We start from the raw sequence: 6000 nt of genomic DNA, 5'->3' as shown, positions 1-6000 counted from the left end.
GCCCTTCCTAAAAGCCCACCCATGCTGTGATGTCACAGCTCCCTGGTCCTTCCCCTACCCATACAGAAAGTAAAGGTGAGGACAAGGAAACAGTACATGAGTCAAGTCTCCTGCTGTGAGCTGTCAATCACAGCAGGTAAAAGCTCAAATTACCCTTTGCACTTTGACATCTAGGGAAGTTAGGTGTGAAGGGGAGATGAGTCAAAGTAGTACAATTCAGACTTCACTAAAAAACTGCAGCTTAGCCATTCTAAAAAGAAGCAGCAGTAAAAATCACTTTGAAAGTCTGTTCTGTGGCATTTGCACTGTTTGTGTTTTAAGTAGTCATTGAACGTCATGAAAACTAACTGACTGAAAGACAGCAGTGTATGTATGTACATAAAATCAATGCAGTGACAGGAGCTTTAGGAAGAAAGAGGCGTGCATGATGTAACATTTTACAGATGAGCACTGCATTGTGGGATACCTAGAGGTAGACTAAGCAATCAGAATCACTTCAAGATGCTAGACCTCATGTGGTCAGACTCAGAAATTACGTATAAAAATATTTAAAAACCTGTAAATAGTCCCAGATTTGTGTTAAAATGCAGGAAACACTAAACCATTATGAAATAAACATATTTCTTTGAGTCTGTGGGTGCAGTTCTCCTTTAAAGCATAGAACAAGCTCTGACAGATACATAAATGAAGCACAGTCTGGGAAACATAGAAGTAGCTCTGTTACAGAAGATGTGTTAGAGATGACAGTGCTTTATGTTCTGGCCATTCTTTCTGAATGGCATGAGAAAACAACACCACTTCCTTATGTCTAGCATGACTCATATAAAGAGGACTTGAAATGTATTCTGGGAAGAAGGAATGAAAGCAAGAAAACAGCAAGAAAACAAGGTCATGTTACCAAGGCAGACCCCATCAGCTGCCAGTTTGTGGGAAACACATTAAACTTGTAAGAGAAGCACTTGAAGAGATTCTGAGAAATTAAAATAGCTGGGGAAACAAAGATACAATGGGAAAAACAGATATTTTTTGAGTTCTAAGGTGGAGTTTTCCTTTAAGGGAGACAAAGCGATCATTACAAAAGCATGAAAATATTTCATCAGAGATACAGGGATCCTATAATCCTATGGTCACATCTTGGCATAACTAAATGCAAGTAAAGTGCATATGACATCATGTACTGGCCTGATAGGACTATATAAATAGAGCATTTAGTGTAAAATTGTGAACTCTGTGGCACATTTAGATTCAAAACCAGAATGAAGAGCTCATATCCCATGATGTCCCATTAATTCAGTAGTTGGAAATGGGGAAAACATGTTCCATTACAGAAATCTATATTTTTTTCTGCATATGGGCTACTATTTGAAATGTTCTGAAGAATTAGTTATATGATGTTACCACTAAATCAGTGATTACTGCCCTAAAATCCTTCTTAAGGTATGGAATGTTGGAATTTGTATCCAACAATATTTCTCGGTTTGGTAATAACAAAAGGCATTTCATGAAGCTGCCAGTTAGACAAATGCATTAAGAACTTTAATTACAAAATCAGGATTTTGAAAGTGCAGTTGAAGACCTCTGAAGTGTCTTTATTCCAAATGTCCAGTCCTGAGACAATGGTTTGTCCATTTCAGTTTAGGATGAGCTACCTCAGTCCAGTTGAATATTGCTGCTAATCTGAATGAAAGTGTCAAGTCAGTGATGGTGTTAAAGCAGATAATGACTGTAAAATATTCTAGATGTTATTAATTAGTAAAAAATAGATAACCAAATCCACTTTACAAAGCAACCAGAGGTAAAATAAACAACTCAGCAACCAAGAACGTCTTGGAGCCTCACACAGTAATACAGTTTATTTAACCACAGTTGGATAAGTGCTTTTGTCCTGTAAATTAACATTGGACTTTATTAAAATCGAGAACCAAGGCAGCATAGTTATGTAAATAACATTTGTAAATCACATTATTAAAATACAACAAATCAAATTAAACTTCAGTTAAACCTCAAATAGAAAGTGAATCAGACATATTATAACACTTACTTAAATAAAACACCATTATCAAATATTAAAAAAGCACTAAAAATCACTTATAATGTACTTTAAACTTAAGAATGAGGGCAATAGAAATATTTTTATTGATACTAGAATACGTGGATGCATCAAGTTTAAATTGCCATGGCGGTTCTTCATTTTTCAAGCAGAACTTTCCATGTACCTGACATTTCAGTCATGTCAACTTTAAAAAGAATAAAAACACAAACTGTTTGAAACAGGAGCACACACTTACATGTTTTATAAAGAGCACTGTTGCAGGTTTTCTTTTTCTTGTCCATACAGTGCTCACAAATCCTCGTTTTAAATAAATGCTTGATTTTACCAACACAATAAGAATTACACAATGCACACACTGGGCCAGGAGTACTTCTGCTTTACTATCCCAATGAGATTTACAATTGCAGGAAATAACTATATTTTTTAACTTCAAAAGAATTTACATCAAGTTTAAATCTACACTGACTGCACCTTCCACTTTTAGGCAATTTATCTTTTGCTAACTGCTTGCTAGTAGGCCATTTTTCAAGCATTTGCATAATATTTGTGCCCCTTTGAAAAATAAATCTGTAAATCTGGGATGAACCCCCCCCCACCTAAATGCTGATGAACCAAACTGCAAAAAAAAAAAAAAACTAATTCCTTTTTACTATGTTACACACTTCAAAACTCTTACTTGAAAAAGTTGAAACAAATCTAGTAAAATCAACAATTTTTAAATCACAGTACTTTAAAATAAAATTAGGGTCACACGTAATAAGCTTGCATAAAGAATTGTGGCCCTCTGCTACTATAGTCTATAGCAGCAATCTGTTCAGTCATACCAAACCTATAACCTCTATCAAGAAACATGGATTTAAAAAATTCCACTTCACTTAAATGTGTCTTGTGATCTGAGATAATATGTAAAAGCCTAACCAGCTGACCATTAACAATACTCTGTTCCTGATGTGTGGATTGTCTACTTTAGCAATAGGAATTAGAGTTTGTAAATGTCGACTTGCAGCAAATGGTAGACTGCATTACATTATTATTAAAATCTTTCCAAACCTTAACATCTAAGTAATACATTTCAAAAAAATAACATAAAAAGACTTAGTGTGTTCCAAATAATAATAATAATAATAGTAATAATAACAAAAACTGTTCTAGCTCAGTTTCTGGTCCATTCCATAACATAAAATATTATCCTGATATCTCAAGTATGAATTACTTTTAGGAAAAAAAAAACAAGTTCAGAAAGACATTGTTTTTTCCAATATGAAAGTACCAAATTAGCAAAAGTGGGTGCCATCTCAGTACCCAGTCCACCCCTGTCCGTTGCTTAAAGTACTCACCTTCAAAAAATGTTTTTATTTTTTTTAAATTCTATCAGTAAAACATTCAGTAAATCACACATCTTTACCAGTAATACCCTGATAGTCTTGGATTACATCCATAAACCTTTGTGTGCCAGCATCATGTGGCATGACCGAGTATAAACTCTTGATGTCACTAACCAAACATCTTTGACATATTTTGTTTTGGTTAACATACGTAAAACATGCTGAGTATATAATTAAGTACAAATATGGTTTAGAACCCCTTTCAGTTTATGAGCTATACAATTTGATAAGTAATTGACCCTCTATTTGCCACTATGAGTTTAGGTAGTATTTTTTAGTTTTTCCTTTCTTATCTTACCTTCACTACAACTTAAAGATTATCTCTACTTAACATACTGTATGAACAACAATCATATGTTACTATCTGCTATACTTTTAATTGTATGTCTAAACCACTATGCTTATGTAAATATCTTATGCAGCACTCAAGCAACAAGCTTCAAAAAAAGAACTGAAAGTATTTTTCCAGAATAATTGGATCTGCCCATGCCAGGATCCCATCTAACCACTCTCTTTCTCTATAACTCTTCTATCTTTGTCAAATTTATCTAACATCTGAAATTCCTGATAATTGCATAATCCTTTTTGCACTGTATGTATTACCAAATATTTGTATGTGTTTTAACAAATATTTCTCTGCAATCTCTGTAAATGCTATCAACTATAGTATGCCTGTATTTTTGTACACTGTATGCTATGCTTTTTATACTTATTTTTGTGTTAATACGTAAATAATCACTTTATTGGAGCTTTTTTCCTTGGATCTCCACTGAAAATTGGCAATTTGCTCAGTTGGACCAACCCGCTCAACAAATCTGAAATAAATAAATAAATATGCAATCATATGTTATTATCAGCTATATTTTATAACTGTATGTCTAAACCACAATGCTCATGTAAATATATTCTGTATAGTATGTTAGTAAGTCTTCTGGAGCTTTTCTCCCCGGGCCTCCACTGAAAATGGACAGCTCTGTCCAGTTGGAGCTCCTCGGTAAACAAATGTAAAATAAAATAAACAAACAAACAAATAAAAAAATAAAAGGGGACTTTACATATTGGAATGAATTTTGGGAATTCCAAAAATTGTAGGCACCACAGAGTATGAAACAAGTAAACAATTAAAACAACTCCAGCAACAAAAATGGAGCCTTGACTTAATAAGTTATGCAACAAACATCTAATCTGGGCATTTGCAATATTCAGTTTGTTTAAAGAAACTCTCATACAATGCATCATCCCTTAATACATTCAGCAATTAACAGAATAATCAACTGAATTCATGATAACAAGTTTGCCCCCTTTACTGGGTTTCATTACATGAATAAACTTGATATTTGAAATATCCTTTATGCAAGTGTTACAGCATATTTAATTAATTATCTAGTTGAGGTTTAATTGAATTAAATTTGATTGGCTGTATTTTGAACACGTGATTTATGAATGCTATTTAAGTAACTATGCTGTATTGTTTCTTGATTTTGATGAAGTCCAATGATAATTCCCAAGATGAATATGCTTAATCTGGTCTTATTTAAATACATTGTGTTACTGTGTGAGGCTCCAAGGTGTTCTTATGTGTTGAATTAATAAAAAATCAGTGAAACAGCAGGACTGTACATACTTATTCACAAATGTGCTATTTTGTTAATGTAATAGTCAAGTGACTCATAAATTGCTACGCTCTGTTTGTTTTATTGTATGCATATATATTATACAGGGCATGATTCTTCTTTAAGTAACAGATTATGTCCCATATAGCAAAATGTGAATATGGCTAATGTTCATTTAATAGAGTTTAGTAAAAGGGTAGTGAGTCATGCAAACAGATGATGATGCCAGTCTTCCGTAAATCCTTTAACTACAAGTACATTCACCTTGAAAGTGGCAAGGGTGATAGTCTGCTTGGCAAATAGTGAAAGATGGTTTCAGAAATCATAGGGGTACATTGGGAGATGAATATGTCATGCCAACCTGCCTTGTATATCTTATGATGCAGATTTGGGTCTTTTAACTGGACTTTTCAGGATCCATTTGTTCTGCGCAAGAATAGGAGGCTCAGGAGGGTTGGGTCTTTCATGGCTCAAAAGGCTAGACACTGAGGAGGAGTCTGTAAGAGATCGAGTACAGACAGTACAATTGTTATTCTAGGAAATTGCTGCCTAAGTTATCCTTTTAAAAATCAGAATGTACTCAGCAATGTACAGCCATAAAGGTATGCACAGACATCTATGCAACCAGATTAAACAAGTAAATACATAGTGGTAGTATCCTTGTATATAATGTAGTGGCACATGAAAACTGATCAATTGTAGTGATAAATCAACTGAATTAGTACTAGTATCCTTTCACATACTGCAGTGATTTGCATAAATATTCAAGAAAAAGTACAAATATCATAATTAGTGAACTCTGACATGTTATTTATAACATAACATGTATATAAATATTGGTTTGAAATGTAAATAAAAAAATAATCCATTGTATCATAGTTGTCTTCAAAAGTGATTACTGTGTTTTGGCCAGGTCATGGCTGAAGTCTTAATTTAAACAGTTAACAAA

The sequence above is a fragment of the Protopterus annectens genome, chromosome 1.part2 (assembly GCF_019279795.1).
Source record: "Protopterus annectens isolate FY-2018-M chromosome 1.part2, PAN1.0, whole genome shotgun sequence".
Taxonomy (NCBI): domain Eukaryota; kingdom Metazoa; phylum Chordata; order Ceratodontiformes; family Protopteridae; genus Protopterus; species Protopterus annectens.
Note: the sequence above shows the minus strand (reverse complement) of the source record.